General features: G+C 39.7%; 1 long non-coding RNA gene across 1 annotated transcript in view; it reads left to right on the forward strand.

The window, feature by feature from the left end:
• Window positions 1-2,899: 2,899 nt before the first annotated feature.
• LOC103229070 (uncharacterized) overlaps window positions 2,900-17,835 on the forward strand; it is a 50,305-nt gene continuing 35,369 nt past the window's right edge. Inside the window, exon 1 of the long non-coding RNA XR_012090969.1 lies at window positions 2,900-3,163. This is a non-coding gene — a long non-coding RNA (uncharacterized lncRNA). The remainder of the gene's footprint in view (window positions 3,164-17,835) is intronic.

The raw sequence follows: 17,835 nt of genomic DNA on the forward strand, positions 1-17,835 counted from the left end.
TTTTGAAAAGAAAGAAAAAGGACTTCTGCCAGCTCAGAATTGTATATATGACTCCAACACGTCCTTAATACAGTTAATGTTCTTTTACATCTAGAGTCTATAAATAGATAATATCCCATTTATCTTATTTTTTGTTTTTTTTTTTTTTTTTTTTTGAGAAGGAGTCTCACTGTGTCACTCAGGCTGGAGTGCAGTGATAAGATCACGGTTTATTGCATCCTCAACCTCCTGAACTCAAGCAATCCTTCTGCCTCAGTCTCCCAAATAGCTGGGGGACCAGAGGCACATGCCATCATGGCCAGCTAATTTCTAAAATTTTCTTTATTTTGAAATACAATTTTAAAGGTTTCCTTGGGGAAACCTCTCCTTATTCTCATGGAGAGTCTGCCTCCTTCTCCTCACACAGCATTCTTTTCATCCAGAATTTACTCATTACCCTCAGACAATAAAAAATAGACTTTTTTCTGTAGTGAGTATAATTTTCTCTTGCTTCTAGCGCCCATTCTCTTTGAAACTATGAATGAGAGGGGTCAGTGTTCTGGGAATTTGAAGAACTTTTGATAAATTTTATCCTTACTGGGGAGGTCAATTTTGATTCAATTTCACCCTTTGAGAACCTTGTAGTCTAATTTTCTTTCTTTTTCTCTTTGCTTATAAAGGCAATGGCAGGGGAGCGGATGTTGAGAAAACTAGAGATTATGACAGGAGCTGCTTCTATTTCTTACCCCCTATAGAACCCTTCCCTCTGTACTGACCTGGAAATGCATCCTCTCTTGCTGAATGCAGCTTATCAAGATATGAGTGAATCAGTAGCCTTGAGTCTTGGAGATTTTTTGTGTCTTCTGTTTGTCCCCAAAGACCATCGCTTACAAAGCCCATGGTGTTAGGTGAACCCTTAGACTGCAGCACAATGCTAGGAAGGAGATACTCTTGGTAAAATGAATTGTACAGGGTATGCTGGCTAAGGTTTAACCATCATAGCTAAAAAGGGCCAGTTGTCTTTCAGACACTTCATCTGAGGGCTTCTCACCTCTCCTTTACTATAGTAAGGACATGAATTGACCCCTCCCCTTTCTATCCACTGATGGGTCCCAGAGAAAGACACCAGATGACTTATAACTCATATGAAGGTAAGACACAGGAGCAGCAGAACCTAGAAGAGGAGGAAAAGGGGTTAAAAAGGTCGAGGATCTGGGGGTCGTTGGGGAGGTAGACAGTATGAGGGGGAGGGAAGAAGGAGAATCTTATGATGGGAGTTAGCTGAAAGGGTATCCTCAAGAGACTAGGACCGAGATCCTGTACCAAGCAGAGAGTTTGGAAACATACTGAACAGACTAAAGATCATCCTGTGGCCTTGACATAGTTAGGAAATTTTTATTGGATTAGAAGTAAAGACAGCCTGAATATTCTCAAGGAGTGTGTGTATGCTTAACTGGCTGGCAGTAAGACTTTTGTTTAAGGTTTAATTACCTCTCCTTTTACACTACAGAACATAGTAGCAGAATTATAGTTGAAATGTCATATATCAGAGTAAAAACAGCCATAGAGCTGGAAGGTTCTAAGTCAATCACACTGCTTCTGATATCAAGTCCACTTGATTCTCTCTAGCCCTACCATCAACCACAACAAGACAGGTTTCATGGATATGAGCAACTAGAATGGAGCCATTCTCATGCTTTATTAACTCGCTGCACCTCCTAGCAGTGTCATGAATAATTTATGCTTACTTAACACACAAGAGAAAAAATGCAACAGCTTATTTTCAATCAGCCAAACCCAAAAATGACTTTTGGCCAGTCAGCTATTATTTGAGCCATTGACCCCTCAGTTAAACACGCACATGGATTAAAAGATAGTTGATGGTGAAATCAAATTGGAATGTTTCATGAATCAAGGCATCCACATGAATGAAAAATGACTTTTTTGGCCAGTCAGCTATTATTTGATCAATTGACCCCTCAGTTAAACATGCACTTGGGTTAAAAGATAATTGATGGTGAAATCAAATTGGAATGTTTCATGAATCAAGGCATCCACACTGATGAAAAACATTTGCTTCACAAATTGCAAAACTTTCATAAATTGCTACTGTGCAAATGAGTACTTTAAAAATGGTGCTGTGGATTCTAGACATTCTCAATTTTTCTGTATTTTAGTTTTATAAGTGGTGTGCTTTTGTAGGGAAATGGTGCTTCACTTACATTGCTGGGCATGGAATTTCCTTGGTTTATCTGTAAAGCAAATTCTTGTTCTACTTTCTCATCCAGTTAAGAAAAAAGACAGTAAAAGAACAATGATCAGAGGGAAAATAACCAGGATATCTGCTTATCAATTTGCCACTTTTTAGAAACACTGGCCCTTAAATTCAATAACGACATGATTCAGTAATTTTGGAAGAGAGAACAAATACTTATCTATATCTTTTGTGAAAAGTAATGCCCTTGCTCAGGATGAGGTGAAAAGTTAACTCAAAGGAAAAGAGAAGTGGATCAGGAGTCAGCCTGGGTTTAGCCCAAAGACTGACTACAAGTTAATGCACAATCTCGGGCAGACCACTTAACTTCTGTGGGTTTAGACTTTCTCACATGTAAGGTAAGGCGGCTGGCTCAGATAAGGTCTAAGATCCTTTCCCACTCTGACATTTTATAGTTCCTTACCAATGATGCCCCTGATCTTTCTCAACACTCAAAGCTGTGAGTCTGGGAGTAGACTCTGTGTGTTTGTGTGTGTGTGTGTGTACCCTTCATGACAAGATGGCATAACCTCACTGTGACAGGCAGTTTTTAAGATAATCCCTGGTGATCTCTGCCTCCTGATGTCCACATTCTTGTATCATACACCCCCTGCCTTGAATGTGGGCTGCACTTACTGAGTCATTTCTAACCAACAGAATGCAGTAAAAATAATGGGATACACTTTTTGAGATTAGGTTACCAAAAAACTGTGGCTTCTGTCTTATCTTTCTTTCTCACTGGCTCTGAGAAAAACCAACTAGCATGTTGTTAGCTGCCCTAGGAGAGATTCATATGTGACAAGGAACCAATGTCTCTCCAACAGACAGTAAGAACATGAGGTCAACCGGCAACCATGTGAGAGAACTTGGAGGCAGATTCTCTGAAGCCACACCAGGATTCCTGACCACAAAGTCTCTGACATGAGAAATGTATGTGTTTTTTGTTGTTGTTGTTTGTTTTGTACTATAAGTTCTGGGATACATGTGCAGAACGTACAGATCTGTTACATAGTATACACAGGCCATGGTAGCTTGCCGCACCCATTAACCAGTAGTCTACATTAAGTATTTCTCCTAATGCTATCCCTCCCCTAGTACCCCACCCACTAACAGGCCCCAGTGTGTGATGTTCCCCTCCTTGTGTCCGTGTGTTCTCATTGTTCAACTCCCAATTATGAGTGAGAACATATGATGTTTGGTTTTCTGTTCCTGTGTTAATTTGCTGAGAATGATGGTTTCCAGTTTCATCCATGTCCCTGCAAAGGACAGGAACTCATCCTTTTTTATGGCTGCTTAGTATTCCATGGTGTATATGTGCCACATTTTATTTATCCAGTCTATCATTGATGGGCATTTGGGTTGGTTCCAAGTCTTTGCTATTGTGAATAGTGCCGCAGTAAATATACATGTGCATGTGTCTTTATAGTAGAATGAATTATAATCCTTTGGGTATATACCCAATAATAGGATGACTGGGTCAAATGGTATTTCTAGTTCTAGATCCTTGAGGAATCACCACACTGTCTTTCACAATAGTTGAACTAATTTACACTCCCACAAACAGTGTAAAAGCATTCCTATTTCTCCACATCCTCTCCAGCATCTGTTGTTTCCTGACTTTTTAATGATCCTCATTCTAACTGGCGTGAGATGGTATCTCATTGTGGTTTTGATTTGCATTTCTCTAATGACCAGTGATGATCTTTTTTCATACATTTGTTGGCTGCATAAATGTCTTCTTTTGAGAAGTGTCTGGTCATATTTTGCTCAGTTTTTGATGGAGTTGTTGTTTTTTTTCTTGTTAATTTGTTTAAGGTTGTTGTAGATTTGGGATATTAGCACTTTGTCAGATGGACAGATTGAATAAATTTTCTCCCATTCTGTAGGTTGCCTGTTCACTCTGATGATAGCTTCTTTTGCTGTGCAGAAGATCTTTAGTTTAATTATATCCCATTTGTCAATTTTGGCTTTTGTTACCATTGCTTTTGGTGTTTTAGTCATGAAATCTTTACCCATGCCTATGTCCTGAATGGTATTGCCCAGGTTTTCTTCTGGAATTTTATGGTTTTATGTCTTATGTTTAAGTCATTAATCCATCTTGAGTTAATTTTTGTTTAAGGTGTAAGGAAGGGGTCCAGATTCAGTTTTCTGCATATGGCTAGTCAGTTTTCCCAACACCATTTATTAAATAGGGAATCCTTTTCCCCATTGCTTGTTTTTTTCAGGTTTGTCAAAGATCAGATAGTTGTAGATATGTGGTGTTATTTCTGTTCCATTGGTCTATATGTCTGTTTTGGTACCAGTACCATGCTGTTTTGGTTACTGTAGCCTTGTAGTATAGTTTGAAGTCAGGTAGCGTGATGTCTCCAGCCTTGTTCTTTTTGCTTAGGATTGTCTTGGCCATATGGGCTCTTTTTTATTTCCATATGAAATTTAAAGTAGTTTTTTCCAATTCTGTGAAGAAAGTCAGTGGTAGCTTGATGAAGATAGCATTGAATCTATAAATTACTTTGGGCAATGTGGCCATTTTCACTATATTGATTCTTTCTATGCAGCAGCATGGAATGTTTTTCCATTTGTTTGTGCCCTCTCTTATTTCCTTGAGCAGTTGTTTGTAGTTCTCCTCCGAGAGGTCCTTCACATCCCATGTAAGTTGTATTTCTAGGTATTTTATTCTCTTTGTAGAAATTGTTAATGGGAGTTCACTCATGATTTGGCTCTCTGTTTGTCTGTTCTTGGTGTATAGGAATGCTTGTGATTTTTGTACATCGATTTTATATCCTGAGACTTTGCTGAAGTTGCTTATCTACTTAAGGAGTTTTGGGCTGAGATGATGGGGTTTTCTAAATATACAATTGTGTCATCTGCAAACAGAGACAATTTGACTTCTACTAGTCCTATTTGAATATGATTTATTTCTTTCTCTTGCCTGATTGCCCTGGCCAGAACTTCCAATAGTATGTTGAATAGCAGTGGTGAGAGAGGGCATTCTTGTGTTGTGCTGGTTTTCAAAGTGAATGCTTCCAGCTTTTGCCCATTCAATATGTTATTGGCTGTAGGTTTGTCATAAATAGCTCTTATTATTTTGAGATATGTTCCATCTATACCTAGTTTATTGAGAGTTTTTAGCATGAAGGGCTATTTAATTTTGTCAAAGGCCTTTTCTGCATCTATTGAGAGAATCATGTGGTTTTTGTCATTGGTTCTGTTTATGTGACGGATTACATTTATTGATTTGCATATGTACCAGTGTTGCATACCAGGGATGAAGCCAAGTTGATTGTGGTGAATAAGCTTTTTGGTGTGCTGTTGAATCAGGTTTGCCAGTATTTTATTGAGGATTTTTGCATCAAAGTTCATCAGGAATATTGGCCTGAAATTTTATTTTTTTGTTTTGTCTCTGCCAGGTTTTGGTATTAGGATGTTGCTGGCCTCACACAATGAGTTAGGGAGGAGTCTCTCTTTTTCTATTGTTTGGAATAGTTTCAGAAGGAATGGTACCAGCTCCTCTTTGTGCCTCTGGTAGAATTCAGCTGTGAAGCCATCTGATCCTGGGCTTTTTTGTTGTTGGTGGTGTTGGTAGACCATTAATTAGTGCCTCAATTTCAGAACTTATTATTGGTCTATTCACTGATCCAACTTCTTTGTGATTTAGTCTTAGGGGAGGGTAGATGTGTCCATAGTTTATCCATTTCTTCTAGATTTTTTAGTTGATTTGCATAGACGTGTTTATAGTGTTCTCTGATGGTGGTTTGTGGGATCAGTGGTGATATCCCCTTTATCATTTTTTTATTGTTTCTATTTGATTCTTCTCTCTTTTCTTCTTAGTCTGGGTAATGGTCTATTTCCTTGATCTTTTCAGAAAAACAGCTCCTGGGTTCACTGGTTTTCTTGAAGGGTCTTTCGTGTCTCTATATCCTTCAATTCTGCTCTGATCTTAGTTACTTCTTGTCTTCTGTTAGCTTTTGAATTTGTTTGCTCTTGCTTCTCTGGTTCTTTTAATTGCAATGTTAGGGTGTTGATTTTAGATCTGTCTTGCTTTCTCTTATGGGCATTTAGTACCGTATATTTCCCTCTAAACACTGCTTTGGCTGTGTCCCAGAGATTCTGGTACATTGTATCTTTGTTCTCATTGCTTTCAAGGAACTTATTTATTTCTGCCTTCATTTCGTTCGTTATTTACTCAGTAGTCACTTAGGAGCAGGTTTTTCAGTTTCCATGTAATTGTATGGTTTTGAGTAAGTTTCTTAATCCTGAGTTCTAATTTGATTGCACTGTGGTCTGAGAGAGCGTTAGGATTTCTATTCTTTTGCATTTGCTGAGGAGTGTTTTACTTCCAATTATGTGGTCAGTTTTAGAATAAGTATGATGTGGTTCTGAGAAGAATGTATATTCTGTTGATTTGGCGTGGAGAGTTCTGTAGATGTCTATTAGGTCCACTTGGTCGAGAGCTGAGTTAAAGTCCTGGATATACTTGTTAATTTTCTGTCTCTTTGATCTGTCTAATATTGACAGTGGGTGTTAAAGTCCCCCACTGTTATTGTTAGGAGTCTACGTGTCTTTGTAGGTCTCTGAGAACTTGCTTTGTGAATCTGGGTGCTCCTGTATTGGGTGCATATATATTTAGTATAGTTAGCTCTTCTTGTTACATTGATCCCTTTAACATTATGTAATGCCCTTCTTTGTCTCTTTTGATCTTTCTTGTTTTAAAGTCTGTTTTATCAGAGACTTGGGTTGCCACCCCTGCTTTTGTTTTTGCTTTCCATTTGCTTGGTAAATATTCCTCTATCCCTTTAATTTGAACCTATATGTCTTTGCACATGAGATGTGTCTCTTGAATACATCACATCAATGGGTCTTCACTCTTTATCCAATTGGCCTGTCTGTGCTTTTCATTGGGGCATTTAGCCTGTTTATGTTTAGGGTTAATATTGTTGGGTGTGAATTTGATCCTGTCATTATGATGCTAGCTGGTGTGATGACCATTAGTTGATGCAGTTTCTTTATAGTGTGGATCTTTACAATTCGGTATGTTTTCACAGTGGCTGGTACCTTTTTTTTCTATGTTTAATGCTTCCTTCAGTAACTCTTGTAAGGCAGGCCTGGGGGTGACAAAATATCTCTGCGTTTGCTTGTCTATAAATGATTTTAGTTCTCCTTTGCTTATGAAACTTAGTTTGGCTGGATATGAAATTCTGGTTTGAAAATTCTTTTCTTTAAGAATGTGAATATTGACTCTCACTGTCTTCTGGCTTGTAGGGTTTCTGCAGAGAGATGCACTGTTGGTCTGATGGGCTTTCTTTTATGGGTAACCTGACCTTTCTCTCTGGCTTCCCTTAACATTTTTTCCTTCATTTTAACCTTGGTGTATCTGATGATTATGTGTCTTGAGGTTGCTGTTCTTGAGAAGTGTCTTTTTGGTGTTCTCTGTATTTCCTGAATTTGAATGTTGGCCTGTATTGCTAGGTTGGAGAAGTTTCCTGGATGATATCCTGAAGAGTGTTTTCCAGCTTAGTTCCATCTTCCCTGTCACTTTCAGGTACACCAATCAAACATAGGCTTGGTGTTTTCACATAGTCCTATATTTCTTGGAGGCTTTGTTCATTCCATTTCATTTCTCTAATCTTGCCTTTATGCTTTATTTCATTAAGTTGATCTTCAATCTCTGATATCCTTTCTTCTGCTTGATCATTTCGGCTATTGATACTTGTGTATGCTTCACGAAGTTCTGGTGCTGTGTTTTTCATCTCCATCAGGCTATTTATGTTCTCTCTACTGGTTATTCTAGTTAGCAATTTGTCTAACCCTTTTTCTTGGTTCTTAGCTTCCTTGCATCTGGTTAGAACATGCTCCTTTAGCTTGGAAGAGTTTCTTATTACCCATCTTATTACCCATCTACTTTTGTCTGTTCATCAAACTAATTCTCCATCCAGTTTTGTTCCCTCGTCTGGGAGGATTTGTGATGCTTTGGAGGAGAAGAGGCATTCTGGTTTTTTGAATTTTCAGCCTTTTTGCACTGTTTTTTCCTCATCTTCATGGGCTTATCTACCTTTGCTTTTTCATGTTGGTGACCTTCGGATGGGGTTTCTGTGTGGACGTTCTTTTTGTTGATGTTGATGCTATTCCTTTTTGTTTGTTAGTTTTCCTTCTAACAATCAGGTTCCTCTGCTGCAAGTCAGCTGGAGGTCCACTCCAGACCCTATTTGTCTGGGTATCACCAGTGGCGGCTACAGAACAGCAAAGATTGCTGCCTGTTCCTTCCTTTGAAAGCTTCATCCTAGAGAGGCACCCGCCAGATGCCAGCTGGAGCTCCTCTGTATGAAGTGTCTGTCTACCCCTGCTGGGAGGTGTCCTCCAGTCTGGAGGTATGGGGGTCAGGAATGCACTTGAGGAGGCAGTCTGTTCCTTAGCGGAGCTCTAGTGCTGTGCTGGGAGATCTGCTGCTCTCTTCAGACCTGGCAGGCAGGAACATTTAAGTCTGCTGAAGCTGCGCCCACAGCCACCCCTTCCCCCAGGTGCTCTGTCCCAGGGAGATGGGAGTTTTATCTATAAGCCCCTGACTGGGGCTTCTGCCTTTTTCTCAGAGATGCCCTGCCCAGAGAGGAGGAATCTAGAGGGGCAGTCTGGCTACAGCAGCTTTGCTGAGCTTCAGTTGGCTCTGCTGAGTCCGAACTACCCAGAGGCTTTGTTTACACTGTGAGGGGAATACTGCCTACTCAAGCCTCAGTAATGGCGGACGCCCCTCCCCTCACCAAACTCAAGCATCCCAGGTCAACCTCAGACTGCTGTGCTGGCAGCAAGAATTTCAAGCCAGTGGATCTTAGCTTGTTGGGGTCCGTGTGTGTGTGATCTGCTGAACTAGACCACTTGGCTCCCTGGTTTCAGCCCCTTTTCCAGGGTAGGGAACAGTTCTGTCTCTCTGGTGTTCCAGGTGCCACTGGGGTATGAAAAAAAAAAAAAAACTCCTGCAGTTAGCTCAGTGTCTGACCAAACGGCCACCCAGTTTTGTGCTTGAAACCCATGGCCCTGTTGGTGTATGCACTGGAGGGAATCTTCTGGTCTGTGGGTTGCCAAGATCATGGGAAAAACATGGTATCTGAGCCAGAACACACTATTCCTCATGGCACAGTCCCTCTCAGCTTCCCTTGGCTAGGGGAGGGAGTTCCCTGACCCCTTGCACTTCCTGGGTGAGGTGACACCCTACTCTGCTTTGGTTTGCCCTCCATGGGCTTCACCCACTGTCTAATCAGTCCCAGTGAGATGAGCTGAGTACGTCACTTGAAAATGCAAAAAACACCTGCCTTTTGCATTGATCTCACTGGGAGCTGCAGATCGGAGCTGTTCCTATTCGGCCATCTCAGCAACTATTCTTCCCCCAGATCAAATATATGTTGTTTTAAGCCACTAAGTTTTGGAGTGATTTGTTTTGAGTCATTAGTCAACTCATATCAAAGCCTTTGCCTTCTAACTTATGAGCTTCTCTCATTGCCATTACTGAAATTTCGTTCTTTATCTTCAAATCAAGTTTATCTGGAGGCTGGGGACAGTATTAGAAAGGGAAAAATCATTTTCCCTCCTAAATTTTAAATGAGAATAATAAAAGTGAGCTTTTACTAAGCACTTTCTATGTGTTAAGTACTATGTGCTAATACCCATGGCAATTCTTTGAGGATCAGTATTATTATTATCCTCATTTTACGGATGTGGGAATTGAGACTAGTGAAAGACTCTTTTCACACAAAGAAGGCTCATTACCTGAAAGAACTTCAGTAATTACAATTAAGAATTTCAAACAACGAAGAGTTTGAAATGGGATGGGCTATTTGAAACAGTCCTGTTTCTCTGCTAGGATGCTCAGGCAAAGGCTTGATGTCCGTTCTCTGGGACAACTGAGAAAAGACTTGGGCACTGGGCAGGGCTGGAATGGATGTTCACTGAGGACCAGTCCTACTGAGATTCTGTCTTTATGGACATTTATGTGAATTTGATGAGCTCAAGCCCAAAGGAGAGTCATGAAGAAGTGCAGCTCATCCTCTGGGCCATCACCCAAGTGAATTACTATTCCGTTCCTCATTTTCATGCCTATCACTGCACTCTTATTGAAGTGGATGAACAAAATACCCTATCTAAAACCAAATTTTGTCTGTGGTCTGGGCTGGTTCGCAAGCCATGGCTCTGGTACAAGAATAGGATGGGTGTCTACACAGAGATCCAGAGGAGTGTTCCTCTCCTCCATGAAGTGGCCTGGGCCACTTTAGCAACATTCACAGGGTCATTGACCTATTTTACTTTCATTTTTTAAAGCCAGTGTTTTTAATCTCTCTCTTTCCCAGACATGCTAGACTTTACCAACACAATGGGAGATGGATTTCTAATAACTATAAAATATACCAGTAAGTATTGTTTAATAAATGAATAAATCTTTACTGTGGCAGGACTCAGATTCCTTTCCTTTCTTTTTTCCTTTCTTCCATCTCCCTTTATCCCACTGAGTACCTACTGTGAGCTATTGCTGAGCATGCAAAGATGAACAGGACAGTCTCTGTTCTCAAAACCTCACAAACACTTTCTTATTTCTGTAATTTTTTAATGTTCTAAATTGATACATAATAGAGGTACATATTTTCAGGGTTCATGTGATACTTTTATATGTTCATAAAAAGTACAAAGATCAGATCAGGGTAATTGGGATGTCCATCATCTTAAATATATATCTTTTTAATGCTAGGAACATTATTAATGCTATAATTATTCTCTTACAGCTACTTTGAAATGGATAATAGGTTATTGTTAACTGTAGTCACCCTGCTGATCTGTCAAACACTAGGTCTTCTTGCCTCTATTTAATGGTATATTTGTACTCATGCATAAGCCTCTTATCCCCTTCTCCCTTCACCCTTTGTAGCCTCTGGTAACTACCAGTCTACACCCTATCATTATTAGATGCACGTTTTTAGTCCTCAGATGAGTGGAAACATCCAATATTTGCCTTTCTGTGCTTGGCTTATTTCACTTAACATAATGACCTACAGTTTCATCCATGTTGCCACAAATGACAGGATTTTATTCTTTTTTATGGCAGAATAATATTCCACCCATATACACACCATACCACATTTTAAAAACTTATCCATTGATGGATTGATTCCATATTTTAACTACTGTGAATAGTGCTGCATGAGAGTGTGTATATCTCTTAGATACCTTAATTTCTTTTCTTTTGGATATATGCATAGTAGTGAAATTGCTAGATTGTATGGTAGCTGTATTTTTAGTTTTTTGAGGAACTGCCATACTGTTTTCCTTTGTGGCTGTACTAATTTACATTCTCACAAACAGCATATGAAGGTTCCCCCTTCTCTACACATTAACCAGCATCCCCTTTCCCTATCTTTTTGATCAAAGCCATTTTAACTGCAGTAAGATGGTATCTCATTGTGGCTTTAATTGGCCTTCCTCTGATTAGCAATTATGAGCATTTTTTCAAATACCTGTTGGTCGTTTATATGTTTTGAGAAATGTTTCTTCAGATCATTTGCCCATTAGTAATTGGATTATTTGTTTTACTATTGAATTATTTGAGCTTATATATATTCTGGTTATTAAGTCCTTGTCAGATGGATAGTTTGCAAATATTTTCTCTTTTCTGTGATTTGTCTCTTTATTCTGTTGACTGTTTCCTGTGCAGTTCAGAACCTCTTTAAAAATATAATCCTATTTTTCTATTTTTGCTTTTGTTGCCTGTGCTTTGAGGTCTTATACCAAAAATTTATGCCCAGACCAATATCCTGGAGGTTTCCCCAAAATTTTCTTCTAGTAATTTCATTGTTTCAGGTCTTATATTTGAAACTCTAATCCATTTTGAGTTGATTTTTATATATGATGAGAGATAGAGGTCTAGTTTCATTCGAGTATATGGTTATCTAGTTTCTCCAGTACCATTTGTTGAAGAACTGTTCTTTCCCCAATGTATATGCTTGCTGCCTCTGTCAAAAATGAATTGGTGGTAAATGCATAGATTTATATCTAGATTCTTTATTTTCTTCTGTTGGTCTATGTATCTGATACTGGTGTATCAGTGCCTTGGTGATTTGGTTATTATAGCTTTGTAGTTTTTTTGGAGTCAGGTTGTGTGATGCTTCCAGCTTTGCTCTTTTTGCTTATGATTGCTGTATTAGTCTGTATTCATACTGCTGTTAAGAAATACCTGAGACTGGGTAATTTATAAAGAAAAAGCGATTTAATGGACTCAAAGTTCACATGGCTGGGGAGGCCTCACAATCATGGTGGAAGGTGAAGGAGAAGGAGAAGCAAAGGTACATCTTACATGGTGGCAGGCAAGAGGGCATGGGCAGGGGAGCTGCCCTTCATGAAACAATCAGATCTCATGAGACTTATTCACTATCACGAGAACAGCATGGGAAAAACTTGCCCTCATGATTCAATTACCTCCCACTGGCTCCCTCCTATGCATGTGGGAATTATGGGAGCTACAATTCAAGATGAGATTTGGGTAGGGACACAGCCAAGCCATATCATTCCACTCCAGCCCCTCCCAAATCTCACGTCCTCACGTTTCAAAACCAATCATGCCTTCCCAACAGTTTTAACTCATTTCAACATTAACTCAACAGTCCACAGTCCAAAGTCTCATCTGAGACAAGGCAAGACCCTTCTGCCTATAGCCTGTGAAATAAAAGCAAGTTAGTTACTTCCTAGATACAGAGGAGGTACAGGCAGTGGATAAATATACCTGTTCCAAATGGGAGAAATTTGCTAAAGCAGAGAGGCTGTGGGCACCCCATGCAAGTCTGAAATCCAGCAGTGCAGTCAAATCTTAAAGCTCTAAAATGATCTTTTTTGGCTCCATGTCTCACATCCAGGTTACACTGATGCAAGAGGTGGATTCCCATGGTCTTGGGCAGCTCTGCCCCTGTAGCTTTGCAGGGCACAGGCCCCCTTCTGGTTGTTTTCATGGGCTGGCATTGATTGTTTGCAGCTTTTCTAGGTGCATGGTGCTATCTGTCAGTGGATCTATCGTTCTGGGGTCTGGAGTTCAATGGCATTCTTCTCACAGCTCTACTAGCCAGTATCCCAGTGGGGACTCTGTGTGGGGGTTCGCACCACACTTTCACTACTGCACTACCCCAACAGAGGTTCTCTATGAGGGCTCCAATCCTGCAGAAAACTTCTGCCTGGACATCCAGGCATTTCCATACATCCTCTGAAATATAGGCAGAGGTTCCCAAACCTCAATTCTTAACTTCTGTGTACCCACAGGCACAATACCACATATAAACTGCCAAGGCTTGGGGCCTGCACCCTTTGAAGCAACATCCTGAGCTGTACATTGGCCTCTTTTAGCCGTGGTTGGGATGCAGGGCACCAAGTCCCAAGACTGAACAAAGCAGTAAGGCCCTGGTCCCTGATTGTGAAATCCATTTTTTTCCCCTAGGTCTCTAGACCTGTGATGAGAGGGGCTGCCTTGAAGAGCTCCAACATACCCTGGAGACATTTTCTCCATTGTCCTGGTGATTAAGATTTGGCTTCTTATTACTTATGCAATTTTTTGCAGCTGACTTGAAATTCTCCTCAGAAAATGGGTTTTTCTTTTCCTCTTCATCGGGCTGAAAATTTTCCCAACTTTTATCTGCTGCTTCCCTTTTAAACATAAGTTCCAATTCCAAACCATATCTTTGTGAATGAATAAAACTGAATGCTTTTAATAAAAGAGCACCCAAGTCACATCTTGAACACTTTGGTGCTTAGAAACTTTTTCCACCAGATACTGTAAATCATCTCTCTCAAGTTCAAAGTTTCACAGATCTCTAGGGCAGGGGTAAAATGCTGCCATTCTCTTTGCTAATGTATAGCAACAATCACCTTTGCTCTAGTTCCCAATAAGTACCTCATCTCTATCCAGAACCACCTCAGCTTGAACTTTATTGTCCATATCACTACTAGCATTTTGGTCAAAACCATTCAACAAATCTTTAGGAAGCTCCAAACTTTCCCACATCTTCCTGTTTTCTGAACCCTCCAAGTCTCTAGGAAGTTCCAAACTTTCCCACATTTTCGTAATTTCTTCTGAGCCCTCCAAACTGGACCAACCTCTGTTTGTTACCCAATTCCAAAGTTGCTTCCATATTTTTAGCTATCCTTATGATAGTACCTCACTCTACTGGTACCAGTTTACTGTATTAGTCCATTCTCATGCTGCCATAAGGACACACCCGAGACTAGGTAATTTATTAAGAACAAGAGTTTTAATGTACTCACAATTCCACATGACTAGGGAGACCTCACAATCATGGTGGAAGGTGAAGGAGGAACAAAGGCACATCTTACATGGCAGCAGGCAAGACAGCATGTGCAGGGGAACTGCCCTTTAGAAAACCACCAGATCTCAGCCAGGGATGGCGGCTCACACCTGTAATCCTAGCACTTTAGGAGACTGAGGTAGGTGGATTGCCTGAGCTCAGGAGTTCAAGACCAGCCTGGGCAACATGGTGAAACCCTGTCTTTACTAAAATACAAAAAATTAGCCAGGTGTGCCGGCATGCACCTATAGTCCCAGCTACTCAGGAGGCTGAGGCAGGAGAATTGCTTGAACCCAGGAGGCAGAGGTTGCAGTGAGCCAAGATCGTGCCACTGCACTCCAGCCTGGGTGACAGAGTGAAACTCTCCAAAAAAAAAAAAAAACCAAACAAAAAAACTCCATCAGATCTCATGAGACATATTCACTACCTTCACCAGAAACTATATTATTTGCCATGGCTATTTGGGATCTTTTGTGGTTCCATATAAATTTTAGGACTTTTTTTCTATTTCTGTGAAGGATGTCATTGGTATTTTGTTGTTTTTTATTTTAAATTTTTAAATTTTTTTATTTATATAAATTCATGGGGTACAATTGCAGTTTTGTTGCATACGTAGACTCAGACTATAATGACCACGATACCAACTATAGTCTCAAGTGTGTTCTTTCACAAAGGTTACTTCACAACATGTTTAATTATCTCATAATATTTAGGGAGTAGGAAGAGAAGGAGCATCTAAGAAAGGAGGAACTGGAACACAGTATTTACTCCAAGATACCTCACACATGACTTGCAGTGCATGCCCCTATTTGAACTCTGATGTTGAATTATATATATATATATATATATATATATATATATATATATATATATATATATAAAAATAAATTTATGGGGTATAAGTGCAATTTTGTTACATGTGTAGTGGTCAGGTCAGGGGTTTTAGGGCATCCATCACCTGAACAACATATATGGTACCCATTAAGTAATTTCTCATCATCTCCTTTCCCTGCTCCCTCTCTGAGTCTTCATTATCTAGAATATCATTCCACACTCTGCATTCACATGTATACCTTTTGTAACACCTACTTGTAGTGAGAACATGTGATATTTGTCTTTCTGTGTCTGACTTCTTTCATTTAACGTGATTACCTCCAGTTCCATCCACATTGCTGCAAAAAACATGACTTCATTCTTTTTTATGGCTAAATAATATCCCATTGTGTATATATACACCATGTTTTCTTTATCTGACCATCCATTGATGGACATTTAGGTTGATTCCATATCTTAGCTGTTGTGCATAGTGCTGTGATAAGCATGCAAGAGCAGGTATCTTTTTGGTATACTGATTTCTTTTCCTTTTGGAAGATACCCAGTAGTGGAATTGCTGGGTCTAATGATAGTTCTATTTTTAGTTCTTTGAAATATCTCCATACCATTTTCCATAGAGGTTGTACTAATTTACATTCCTACCAACAGTGTTTAAGAGTTTTCTCATCTCCACATCCTCGCCAACATCTGTTATTTTTTGACTTTTTAATAGTAGCCGTTCTGACTGGTATAAGATGATATTACATTGTGGTTTTAATTTGCATTTCTCTAGTGATTAGTGATGTAGAGTATTTTAAAAATATATCTGTTGACTATTTGTCTTCTTTTGAAAAATGTTTATATCCTTTGCTCACTTTTTTTAAAAAATTTAAATTTTAAGTTTCAGGATACATGTGCAGGACGTGCAGGTTTGTTGCATAGTTAACATGTGCCATGGTGGTTTGCTGCACCTATCAACCCATCACCCAGGTATTAAGCCCTGCATGCATTAGCTATTTATCCTGATGCTCTCCCTCCTGCAAACACTGAAAGGCCCCAGTGTGTGTTGTTCCCTTCCCTGTGTTCATGTATTCTCATTGTTCAGCTCCTACTTATAAGTAAGAACATGTGGTGTTTGGTTTTCTGTTCCTGCGTTAGTTTTTGCCCACTTTATTTATTTATTTATTTATTTTATTATTATTATACTTTAAGTTCTAGGGTACATGTGCATAACGTGCAGGTTTGTTACATATGTATACTTGTGCCATGTTGGTGTGCTGCACCCATCAACTCGTCATTTACATCAGGTATAACTCCCAATGCAATTCCTCCCCCTTCCCCACTCCCCGTGATAGGCCCCGGTGTGTGATGTTCCCCTTCCCGAGTCCAAGTGATCTCATTGTTCAGTTCCCACCTATGAGTGAGAACATGTGGTGTTTGGTTTTCTGTTCTTGCGATAGTTTGCTGAGAATGATGGTTTCCAGCTGCATCCATGTCCCTACAAAGGACACAAACTCATCCTTTTTTATGGCTGCATAGTATTCCATGGTGTATATGTGCCACATTTTCTTAATCCAGTCTCTCACTGATGGACATTTGGGTTGCTTCCAAGTCTTTGCTATTGTGAATAGTGCTGCAATAAACATACGTGTGCATGTGTCTTTATAGCAGCATGATTTATAATCCTTTGGGTATATACCCAGTAATGGGATGGCTGGGTCATATGGTACTTCTAGTTCTAGATCCTTGAGGAATCGCCATACTGTTTTCCATAATGGTTGAACTAGTTTACAATCCCACCAACAGTGTAAAAGTGTTCCTATTTCTCCACATCCTCTCCAGCACCTGTTGTTTCCTGACTTTTTAATGATTGCCATTCTAACTGGTGTGAGATAGTATCTCATTGTGGTTTTGATTTGCATTTCTCTGATGGCCAGTGATGATAAGCATTTTTTCATGTGTCTGTTGGCTGTATGAATGTCTTCTTTTGAGAAATGTCTGTTCATATCCTTTGCCCACTTTTTGATGGGGTTGTTTTTTTCTTGTAAATTTGTTTGAGTTCTTTGTAGGTTCTGGATATTAGCCCTTTGTCAGATGAGTAGATTGCCAAAATTTTCTCCCATTCTGTAGGTTGCCTGTTCACTCTGATGGTAGTTTCTTTTACTGTGCAGAAGCTCTTCAGTTTAATTAGGTCCCATTTGTCAATTTTGGCTTTTGTTGCCGCTGCTTTTGGTGTTTTAGACATGAAGTCCTTGCCCATGCCTATGTCCTGAATGGTATTACCTAGGTTTTCTTCTAGAGTTTTTATGGTATTAGGTCTAACATTTAAGTCTCTAATCCATCTTGAATTAATTTTCATATAAGGAGTAAGGAAAGGATCCAGTTTCAGCTTTCTACTTATGGCTAGCCAATTTTCCCAGCACCGTTTATTAAATAGGGAATCCTTTCCCCATTTCTTGTTTTTGTCAG

This window comes from Chlorocebus sabaeus, chromosome 24 (genome assembly GCF_047675955.1).
Source record: "Chlorocebus sabaeus isolate Y175 chromosome 24, mChlSab1.0.hap1, whole genome shotgun sequence".
Classification (NCBI taxonomy): Eukaryota; Metazoa; Chordata; class Mammalia; order Primates; family Cercopithecidae; genus Chlorocebus; species Chlorocebus sabaeus.